The sequence below is a fragment of the Camarhynchus parvulus genome, chromosome 21 (genome assembly GCF_901933205.1).
Source record: "Camarhynchus parvulus chromosome 21, STF_HiC, whole genome shotgun sequence".
Classification (NCBI taxonomy): Eukaryota; Metazoa; Chordata; class Aves; order Passeriformes; family Thraupidae; genus Camarhynchus; species Camarhynchus parvulus.
Genome location: NC_044591.1, coordinates 3,152,483 through 3,164,832, shown reverse-complemented (window position 1 = coordinate 3,164,832; position 12,350 = coordinate 3,152,483).

Sequence of the window (12,350 nt, the reverse complement as noted above, 5' to 3'; positions counted from 1 at the left end):
CCTCATCTCTGTCCTGCAGGAGGAGAGGCACAGCTGGCTGCTCCCAGCCACAAGGAACAGATCATTCCATTCTCAGCTCTTGGGGAATTTAAACTCCCTCTGTACCGCAAGCGAAGCACAGCTGTACTGTGAGAATTGCCAGTGCAAGCAGGAGAAAATCTCCATTTGTAGGTTTTACACGACTGACCTGAGACACAAACTGAACATCTCAGGGGTTGCTGAAGCCAGGCAGGTGCTGTCCAGAGCCATCTCTGAACTGCTGGAGCGTTTCAGGAGTCCCCGTGAGGACCTCCAGGCCATGAGACACAATCCTGACTGGGCAGACACGGTGGCTTTCAAACTCTTCCTCCAGATCAGAGAAGCTGTGCTCAAAGCTCAGCCAGTGCCAGCCCCTGTGAGCCTTCAAACCACACTGCATCAGCATTTTGCCACTCTGAGCTATGCTCTCTTCTCCTCAGAGACTGCACATAAGTGCTGGACAGATAATGTGAATCTGTCCCTGCATTTCACCCATTTTGAAGGAATCACTTTCTTTACCCCATTCCTGGGTGACTTTGTGTCCCTGGAAGCCGCGGTGAGGGGATTGCATCGTGCACAGAGCTGCCTGCTGCAGGAGGGGCAGGAAAAGCTGCGCAGGAAATCCAGGGAAATCCTGTCCACAATAAGCCTCAAGATCAGTCTGTTGGTGGTTGCCTGTCTCATTTACCCCGTCGTACTGATGTCCTTCAAGCAAATGACTGATTGGATCCACAATTATGCCAGGAACCTCAAGGAAAAGACAGAGGATTTGAAAAGGGAGAGGCGCCTGGCTGAGGACCTCCTGCACCAGATGCTGCCAAAGTCTGTGGCCAAGCAGCTCAGGAAATGCCAAAAAGTTGAGGCAGAAAACTATGACCAGGTGAGCAAATGGAAAGGATGTTGCCACCAAGGGTATAAAAGTATTTATTCCCCTAAAACAGCACCTAGCTTGTCACAGTTCTGAGCATCCTGGGTTTGCAGCCGGAGTCGGGCATTGATGGAAATCCAAATATTCCCAATGGCTTTTGGAAAGAGCTGTGCAGTATGCCATGGAGCACCCAGGCTGGTGGGGAAGGAAGAAGAGCTGAGATTTCCAAATTCATAGCTTTGGACATCAAATATCCTATGCTGGCAAATTGTCTTGGTGTTTAGGAGCCTCCCACAACAGCCAGCACCACTGGATCATCAGTTCATAAGAGAAATAAATTAATCTCCTCCTTGTAGAATATGAAGAATAAAAGAATTGCTGCTGCCAGTGTTGAATTCAGCAGCTGTGCTGCAAAGCCCTCAGCCCAAATCCTCATGCTACAAGAATTGCAATTCTATTCTCTCTTTTTCCCTGGACACCCCTTTACTTTCAGCTGTGAAACGCAGTATGAAATGTCTGCATTTAATCTGTAAGCATCATTATCAAAACAACAACCTGTAATTGCACAATTAATCATAATCCACAATAGTCATGACATCAAAAGTGCTGAACCAAGGCAGAGTGAAAAGGTGGCCCCTCCAGATTAATTGGTATTAGCAAGGATGATTTGAGTTTAAACCCTGACACAATTCAGACAGCACAGAGAAGAAAATTCTTTGTCAACAGCTGCAGCACACATTTCTCTTCCTCAATTCTATTCTTTCTTTTATGTTTGATTTTTTTAAAGTGATTTTTTCTGTAAATTACTTGATCATGATAAGCATCATTTGAAAATGAAGCAAAACCCAGTTAATATTTTCTAATTCAGCAAGAGCAGAGCCAGCTGAGATTTTATTTCACAGGGGTTTTTGGTATCTAGTTTTATCGCTATCACAGTTTAAACCACTTTTAAAGGAAAATGAGACCCTACTTCCATAAGAAGTCTCTTGATCACTGCTCACAAGATTCAAAGCATTTGACTTTCAGTCTCCCATTAGCATGAGGTATTACCAGAAGCGCAGGTGCTAAACTTTGGAGATAAGAATAATTTTATCTTTCAAAGTAGTAGAAAACAATTCAGAGTCAGAACTTGTTAATTTAGGGTTGTTTCTATTGAGCTGTGCAAGACTGGTGCAGACTGTGGCTTAGGCTGCTGTGCTCAAGATTTCACAAATCCCCAGACTCCCCAAAGGCTTCACCAGTGTTGCCTGGAGGTCTTGGCCTCATGCTCTCCTTCTCCTGTGACAGGTGACCATCTTTTTCTCTGACATCGTGGGCTTCACAAGCATTGCTGCCTCCTGTACTCCCCTGCAAGTGGTGGAGATGCTCAACAATCTCTACGTCTGCTTTGACACCAGGATTGAGTCTTATGATGTGTACAAGGTGAGTACAAACCCACAGGAAAGGGATCTGCAAGCTGCTGAAATATTTCTTACTCTGTTTTCTGTTGAGTATCAAATACCCCTGTCCAGGAGTTCAAATCCATGAAATGCAAGACCCACCATCCTACAGGGACTCTACACCACATTTTGGCGAGTGTTGCTTTGATTTTTTCAAGTTTTTCTAAGTTTTTTACGTTTATATTTTTGTGACAAATTTTCTCACGCACTTTACGTAAATAACTTATTGTTTTGCATTATTTTATGGAGGAGGAGAAATTTGATGAACTGTTGGTTTGTCCAGTGTCATTGGAGAGGTGGCACTGTCACCCTCCAATCCACTGTCACTTTTGGAAATCTATAAATGTTGGAGTCAGAAATTAAAAGTGCCTTTTTTACCTCGAGAAGAGCAGCGTGTCCACATCGAGTTATTTCGTGTCCTATAGCAACAGGCGAGTGCTGGACAGCTAAAATAGATTTTACTCTGATTTTCTTTCCAAAGGAAAGCTTGTTAGCATTCAGGAACACATAATCTGGAATGATTATATGCAGGTGCTTTTATTGAAGAGCTCTGGGTGTCAGGGGTACAGACCCAAATCTGACTGCAACATGGGTTTAGGATGAACACATTTTTATACCCTTATATAAAACTTTATATAACTACTACTTTATATACCATTGTATAACTACATATTAATTATTCAACTTATATTGTTCTATTGTATACATTGATTTCATACAAGCATGGATTTTTGTAATTTCCATCAAGCCCCCCCAAACATGATTCTTGCTATGATTAAACAATAATTATATCCAATTACCAAACAATCGTCGCATCTAACAATCATATAATTTATCATATAACAATCATATCATTTATCACAGTCATGAAATGATTATACAGGTGCAGCCTAAGATTTTCCTAGGGCCTACCTTAACATTTTCCCAGGGCCTACCAGGCCTATCCTTCCTTTCCAACTCCTCTGAATATTCCATGATTTTAAAAACATTTTATCCCTATCCTATCAAGTTCAGTTCCTGCCACTTAATGCCACTGCCCTTTCCTACCAGGTGGAAACCATTGGGGATGCCTACATGGTGGTGAGTGGCCTGCCGGAGAGGAATGGCAGCAGACACGCCGACGAGATTGCCAAGATGTCCCTGGACCTGGTGGCAGCCGTGCGGCAGGTGGTGATCCCTCACATGCCAGCGGGCAGGCTGGAGCTCAGGGCTGGGATTCACACAGGTAACACAGGGCTGAGGGCAGCAGGAAAACACAACAGAGCACAGTCAGGTATGTGAGAATGTCCCGGCTTGACAAGTAAATTGTATTCTGATTGTCATCTGGATGGCAGTTGTCTTTTGTCAAGTGGGCAGTTTTCTTTATCTCTTCCACAACAGAGAAAACATCTGCTGATAACAGCTATGGAATGTCACTGCATGGCTGATAAGAATGACAGCATCCCATTGGGAGATGTGAGCCCAGAGGGAGGAGCCAAGCATTCCTACCTGGATATAATCTGGAGATTCTGGAACACCAGCACGGCTTCTGCACTGGATTTCCCAGAGGAACAGCAGCTGCCTCTTCCCCTGGATCTCCAGAGGAAGACTGCACCTTCTCCAGGATCCCTGCTCCAGCAGAACCACCCCTGACACTGCAGGAGGGCTGAGCCACAATTCCAATGGGACTGCTGCCAACACCCTGACCCACAGGGTGTCAGGTTGAGTTCTGACCCTGTTAGTGTTGTCCTAGTGTACTGCATTGTTTATTTTATCTTTTTATTTTCTTCCCTATTAAGAACTGTTATTGCCTGCTCCCATATTTTTTGCCGGAGAGCTCCTTAATTTAAAATTTATAGCAATTCAGAGGGAGGGGGTTTCCATTTTCCATTTCAGGGGAGGCTCCTGCCTTCCTTAGCAGACTCCTGTTTTTCCAAACCAAGACAATTGGTGGTGATATCACCAATACTAAATTGCTTCCCAGACCTGGTGTTCCAGAATCTCCAGATTATATCCAGGTAGGAATGCTTGGCTCCTCCCTCTGGGCTCACATCTCCCAATGGGATGCTGTAGTTCTTATCAGCCATGCAGTGACATTCAATGGCCTCTTATCAGCAGATGTCTCCCTGGAGGAAGGATTGGTTGTGGAAGAGATAAGGAAAACTGCCCAATGAACAGAAAACAACTGCCACACAGATGGCAAATAGAATACAATTTGCTTGGCAATCCAGGACATTAATCAAACTGTGACTTCTCTCTAAGTGAATGCTGTGCAGCCAGGCCCCAGGTGCACAGAGCACTCCCAAACACCACATGTCTCTGAGATGCAGAGTGACTGGCAGAGGCCCTGGCATTTGACACTGCCCTGCACTTACCTCTCGCTGCTTCTTACCACTTGCTTCTTTTTGGGGTGTCTGTGCCTTATGTTTTCTCAGGAGCCTGTGTAGCTGGAGTGGTGGGGTACAAGATGCCTCGTTACTGCCTCTTTGGGGACACTGTGAACACGGCCTCCCGCATGGAATCCACCAGCCTGCGTAAGTGCCTGGCAGGATCCCCCCTCCAGCCAGACCACACCTGCACTCTGCACCTCTGGGGCACTGCAGGGCAAGGAAATCCCCAAACACCCTCACATCAGGCACAGCCAAGTGGGAAATAAGGTCTGTGGAGGAGAAGGTGTGTCAGTCTTGTGCTGAGAATGGCACTGGAACAGGCAGGAGGCAGGATTGTAGAAAGAGCAGAGAAGGCTTTGTTCAAGAGAACCACACAGTTTTTATAGTGACACAGGAACGGGTGAGAGGCAGGATTGTAGAAAGAGCACAAAAGGTTTTATTCAAGAGAACCACGTGGTTTTTATAGTGACACAGGGACAGGTGAGAGGCAGGATTGTAGAAAGAGCAGAGAAGGCTTTGTTCAAGAGAACCACACGGTTTTTATAGAGTGATACCATACATTCTATTTGATTGGCTAACTGACAAAAACACCTTCTTCACAACTGTCCTTGAGAAGAACAGAGAGACAAAGTAAAAAAACTACACCACCTGCAGATGATTTATAGTTAACAAGGTATCACATCCCTACAACTCCCTGAAAATTCTCACAAGCCGCTGTGAGGAATGTTTGTCATTTCTCTCTCTCTGTCCCATGGCATCCACACAGGAGCACTCTCTGGGACCAGCCCAGCTCACAGAATTAATTATCGTCCATCTAAGGGAGAAGCACTTCCTTGACCTGCCATCCCCACTGCTCCTGCAGGTGCACCAGTCACCAAATGGACCAGGGAAACTCTTGTGGATTGGCATGGCCGTGTAGAGTCCCATCCCTTAATGCCAAAAGAGGATGTGAAAAGTGCACGTTCTATGGCTCTACGCTGATATTTCCTATATGTATTATGTTGTATGGGTTAGTAATGCTGTATTCACATTTTAATAGTATGGCAAATGTAGTTTTGTAGTTAAAGGGTAGCTTTTGTAGTTAAAATAGGACCTCTATATGTGGGATCTTTTTTTAAGAAAGGAATGAGGTACTACTGCTGAGACAGCAGCCACAGGACACCTGAATCTTTCAGAGAAAGAGAATTTATTGCTCCCTTATCAGAAGAAATTAACTTCTTCCCACCTTGCTCAGTCATGAATACGCCCATTAGGATTCAGAGGAAGAAGATGGCACTGCCCAGACAGAATCCTGTGTTTGAATGGAATTTATGCATCATGTATGAGGTGTATGAATATACAACAGGCTGTTGCTTTTAAGGGTTAATCCTCTGTTAATGGGGTCCTTTCTCGGGCTTATTTTGCCCAGAAAGAGGTACCCAGACTGTCCATAATTCTTTGTTTTTATTGTCTCATATTGTCCTCATCCACATTCTCCAAATTATTATTACTCTAATTATATTGCTATGTTTATAACCATTTTATTATCATTAAAATTTTAAAATTTTATAAAACGAGTGATTGGCGTTTTTCACAAGGAGGTGGAAATTCTGGGCTGATGAATGCAGGAGGGCTGGTGTGTTTTCTCTGGGATCCAGGGAATCATTCATTCCTGCTCTGCTCCGAATCCTAGCACAGAAGATCCACATCAGTTCTGCTACATACAAAGCCCTTCTCACAGATGATGCCTATGAAATTGAACTGAGAGGAGAAATTGAGGTCAAGGTAACAGTTTTTTCTGTAATTCTATGACAATAAAGGCATTTAATGGGATAGGGACATGATAGGTTTGGCCATTGCTCTTCTGTGAAGAGCACATCAACTTTTAACTGTGTCCCCAAGGTTCTTTTGCTAATTCAATTGGAAGTGGCTACACATTACTCCTCAAAGTTGAAGAAAAAGTGTTCTGTGTGCTTTGAGACGTGGCTGCTGTGTCTGCACCTGCATGGAACCACAGGAGTACAGCCCAAAGTGTAAGGATTCAGTTAAAGACACGTGGGTTAAATCTTATTTTAAACCCTTAGCAACACTGCCAGTGACCAGCAAGGCAGTGATCTCTGAGCAGAAGAGATTATTAGCACTCAAACTGCACGTAAATTATAATATTATAATAAATAAAAATGATAAAAATATACAAAATTTAAAATATATTAAAATATATTAAAATTATAATTATTTCCCTGATCAGCAGCCACTTATGAGAGAAGGACAGATAACAAATGCAGGACAGGGAGTAGCTCTGGCCATAGTGATCCCTGCTCTGCTTCATATCTCATGAAAACAGCTTTTTCTCCCCTCTCCTTTTCTTGTCCAGGGCAAAGGGAAAATGAAAACCTACTGGCTTCTTGGAAACAAGAACTACAGTGTTCAAAATGACAGCCTGGTGTGCCACTGGAACCCAGCAACCTCCAAGAAAAAAAAGATGGAAAGTAGCCAGGGATCTGTCCAACAGGTAAGGAGGTGAACATCTGGCTGGGGGAGCCCTCCTAGATAACAAAGCACTCACTACAGGCTGGGGCATGTGGAAATTGCATGTTTGCCTGGAAGGAGGGGGCTCTGCTGTGTGTAAAACATCTGTAATGTGTGTAAAACAGCTGTATTGTGTGTAAAACAGCTGTAATGTGTGTAAAACATCTGTATTGTGTGTAAAACAGCTGTAACGTGTGTAAAACATCTGTAATGTGTGTAAAACAGCTGTATTGTGTGTAAAACAGTGTATTGTGTATAGAACAGCTGTAATGTGTGTGAAACATCTGTAACGTGTGTAAAACAGCTGTAATGTGTGTAAAACAGCTGTAATGTGTGTGAAACAGCTGTAATGTGTGTAAAACATCTGTATTGTGTGTAAAACAGCTGTAATGTGTGTAAAACAGCTGTAAGGTGTGTAAAACATCTGTAACGTGTGTAAAACAGCTGTAATGTGTGTAAAACAGCTGTAATGTGTGTGAAACATCTGTAACGTGTGTAAAACAGCTGTAACGTGTGTAAAACAGCTGTAATGTGTGTGAAACAGCTGCAATGTGTGTAAAACAGCCCTAATGTGTGTAAAACATCTGTAAGGTTGTAAAATAGCTCTAATGTGTGTAAAACAGCTCTATTGTGTGTAAAATAGCTGTAATGTGTGTAAAACTGTTCTGCTGTGTGTAAAACAGCTCTGTTGTGTGTAAAACTGCTCTATTGTGGGTAAAACTGCTCTATTGTGTGTAAAACAGCTCCAGTGTGTGTAAAACAGCTCTGCTGTGTGCAAAACTGCTCTATTATGTGTAAACCACCTCTAATGCGTGTAAACCTGCTCTGCTGTGTGTAAAACAGCTCTGCTGTGTGTAAAATAGCTGTAATATGTGTAAAACAGCTCTAGTGTGTGTAAAACTGCTCCAATGTGTGCAAAACTGCTCTGCTGTGTGTAAAAGAGCTGTAATGTGTGTAAAACAGCTGTGATGTGTATAAAACAGCTCTAATGTGTGTTTCTGTCTGCCAGCAGGCTGCTGTGGGAGCGGTTCCAGCTGCACAGAGCCCTGCCTTGCCCTGGGATGAGCCGAGCCCAGGCACCCACACCCGAAGCAGTTCCAGACCAGACCGGAGCCCTGGGATTGCCACCTTTGGAGTGAACCAAAAGCAGAGGAATGGCTTTCACCAGAGCTCCCAGCACAGCCCCCAGAAACCCCTTTCTCTGGGCTCACCTGCTCTTGTGGGAAGGTGGCAAAGGTGCCAATTTAGAACACAGGTCCCATGGTACTAAAGCACCACGGGAAAATGAGCTTCTTCCAGGTTTTGTAGATGAGATGTGACAGCAGGAGAAGTGACTGGACTGTCTCAGGCACACACAGCTCCTTTAAACAGCATTCTCTTTTTGCTCCTAGCCACAATTGGTATTTTTATCTAGTGGGAACCTAAAGGCCCAGTAGAAATTTAGGAAGGTGTCTCAAAACAAGGAGAAGCTGCTAAAGTGCAGGTGGGGTTCCACCAGGAGCATGACTGGGAGGTAAAACATGTCCTTTTAAGCTCTTTCACTTCACTAAAGCCATTCCAGGTTTATGCCTGTGGGTAACACAGAATGCAGCCACCAAAGTCCAGGCTCTGAGCCCCTGACACATCTCAGCAAGCTGCTTGTTTCAAAATGGCCTTTACCACTCCCCAGACAACCACAGCTTGAAAAATGTGTAACTTTAGATAGCAGGACAGGGAGTAGCAAAATCCTGATGGAGAAGGTAATAGCTTTTTTTGATTATTATTAAATTATATTTTATTATTATTTATGTTTCAGAGGTACCAATGAAGTGAGGACAACACTGAATTTCTTCCAGTAAGTTTCTGTAGCACTTTGTCTTTCCAGTTTCTCTCCCCTGCAGGAATCTCCTCTCCATACATGTATTTTTTCCATTATCAGTCTCCTGGGGGCTTGGTGGTGAGGCAAAGATGCAGTCCAGTGGAAGATATGAGAGAGAAGCTACTTCTCCCATTAAAGTGAAATTTGCCATTCTTTCCTTGCTGGAGGAAGAGCCTCTGTAGTGAAGAGCAGTAAATTCCTCTTCTATGTATGACTCAGAGAAACCAAACAGAATTACTTCCCCATGCTGGTAATTAGTAACTCTGTGCAGAGTTCAATTAATTTGCACGAGAGCTGCACATCTAATTAACCCCATCCTGCCTGCTGCCTTCTTTTAGCAATTCCAGGAAGAGGGAAGAGCAGCACAAGTGTGGGGATAGGGTTTGGCCTGTCTCCCAGCTGGTTCATGTAGAGCACAAGAGATTTAGCAGATGAAAGTTCTTTCTAAAGGAGGCGAGGCCGTGCTTAATGGTTGCAAAAGGCAACACAAATGAAGGTGTGAATTTAAGAGGAAGTCAAGCTTGGAAAGCTGCAATTCATCTTGGTTTTAATAATCTCTTGGTCTTTGTTTTCAATAATTTCTTTTTTTCCTAAAATAAAGCAGCTTTATGAGTTTCAAAGGAAGTTGGTTGGAGTACAGCTCATATAAGTGAGTCCTTGCAGAGTCAGAGCCAAGAGCTGTTTCTTTAAGTCAGGTCAGAGAAAGTCACTGCAGGAATGAGTGTGTGGCTCCAAGCTGAGCCTGAAGCAGGATCTCTGAAGGTTACCTGGAGAACTGTTTGCTTTTGTACAAAAGTAAATAAAACTGGAGGCTGAAGTCCTCGTGATAAGTGTAACGTGCATATTTCCACATGAGAGAGAATGAAACGCAGAACGAACTCCAGCATTGGTGTTTTATGGATCAAGGTCAGGTGTTGTTCTAAAAATATATTTGCCAGTTCAAGCAAAAAAATATTTCAGGCAAATTCAGTGCTTCAATTCATGCAGGACTTTGCATCAATGGCCTCAATGGTCACTCCAGGCTTGCAGCTCAATAAAACAACCTAATTAAAAACTTCACTAATCTCAAGCACAACTTTCCTTCCCACATCCCCAAATCTCAGAACCTGTCTACATGGAATATTTACATCCATGCAAATACAATTTAATTTCTGTTAAAAGGTATCTGCAAGCATGTGGTTCAGATTTTTCCATTAAGGTACCTTGGAAGTTGCTCCAATACTTTCACACTAAAGAAAACAAAGGTAATAAATCACATTAGAGCATGCTGCATCCTGGAAATCCACTTCCAAAACAAACAAAAATACAAAAAAAACCCCAAAATCCTTCTTTTTAAAGTTAATCTCTTGAATGCAGGGAGATGAGGGTGTGGTGTGTTTTTAAGATGCCTGATGATGATATTACTGGAGATGTATGGAACCTGCACAGGTGTGCTCACGTAGATTTAGACACACAATCCCATGTACTCAAACATATATAAATCTGGGTTGATGTCCAGCATTGACTGAAAGGCTGGAATCTTTTCATCTGGCTCCTGTCACCACTCAGGAAATGGGATCAAATGTGAGAAAAAAATCCCGCAAAAAACAGGAAAAGGAGAGATAGAAATAAATGTGTTTGAAGAGACATGACTTCCAGCTCAGTGAAGGAAAATGTCTCAGGTGCAGCTCTCCCTTCAGAGGCAGGCATGAAAGGAACCCCATGGGGAGAGGGACAGCTGGGCACCGTGACTCAGAGGCACAGCAGCCCCATGCTGCCTCCAATTGTTATGAAAATCCTGGGTCAAGATCAGAAGCAAATTATTTGCATGGAAAATTGAGCCTGTTCTGATCTTCACCTCTTCAGAGGCTTCAGTGTGGATTTTTAAACTGGAAAAAATGTGTGTGCTTGATAGACAGCAATTAGTGCTTATTAACAAAACATGCTTTTGTTCATCTCTGAGCAGTCCCTTTGCCTCTCTCAGGCAAGAAGGAAGTGATGTGCTCCTTGCTGTGCATGTGGCTGATGCTTTGATGTGGTGCCTTGCTCCCAAAGATTTTTGTGCTGTTTATGTCTAACATATAACAAGGTGAAGGTTAAGGCTGTACCAGGTTGTCTGGCTTAACTCTGAGAGTGACTCGAAACATATTCTGGACTGAAAGCCTTGCTCTGCACCGGGCTAACTCAGAGTCTCAAGTTTATTATGGGGGATTTCAGCCTAGCCAAAGGCACAGAGAAATCCCGCAGGAATAAAGTCTGACAAACAAAGACAGCTTCTCAAAAGCTTCATTTCCATAAAGCCCAGACGGGATATTTTAGTCATACTGCTGAGGCACACGAGATGCAGAGCCTGGGAAAGGAACTGCCCGGCTCCTCTGGCCAGATGTGGGAACGCCACAGCTGGATCCGCCCGGGGCAGCAAACGGCGCTTCACAGAACGGCCGCCAGGTGGCGGCGGGCCCAGACACGGCGGGGAAAGGGACTAAAGGGAAAGGACACGGGAAATGGGAAGAAAGGGACTAAAGGGAAAGGGAAATAAGGGAAAGGGAAAGGGAAATAAGGGAATGGGAAATGAAAGGGAATGGGAAAGGGAAAGGGAAAGGGAAATAAGGGAATGGGAAGGGAATGGGAAAGGGAAAGGGAAATGAAAAGGAAAGGGAAAGGGAAATAAGGGAATGGGAAAGGGAAATAAGGGAAAGGGGAAATGAAAGGGAATGGGAAAGGGAAAGGGAAATAAGGGAACGGGAAATAAGGGGAAGGGAAAGGGAAATGGAATGGGAAAGGGAAATAAGGGAATGGGAAACGGAATGGGAAAAGGAATGGGAAAGGGAAAGGGAAAGGAAGAGAGTAAGAAAAAGGGAAAGGGAATGGCAAATAAGGGAAATAAGGGAAAGGGAAATAGGAGAAAGGGAAAGGGAAATAAGTGAAAGGGGAAAAGGGAGAGTGAAAAGGAGAGGGAAAGGGAAGGGGAAAGGGAAGGAGAAAGGAAAAGGGAATGGGAATGGGAAAGGGAAATAAGGGAAAGGGAAAGGGAAGCAGAAAGGGAAATAAGGGAAAGGGGAAAGGGGAAAGGGAAACGGAATGGGAATGGGAAAGGGAAAGGAAGAGGAAAAGGGAAAGGGAAAGGGAAAAAAGGGAAAAGGAAAGGCCCCTGGAGAGCTGGCACTGCAGGCACACACAGCCACAGCCAGGGAAAGACAAAGGGAACACCTCTGAGCCATCACAGCATTTTCCTCTCGAGATGAAGGACAGAGAAGCTAAAAGGCCCAAACAAGTCTTTGTTGACAAGACAAATGGGAATGGGCACTTGA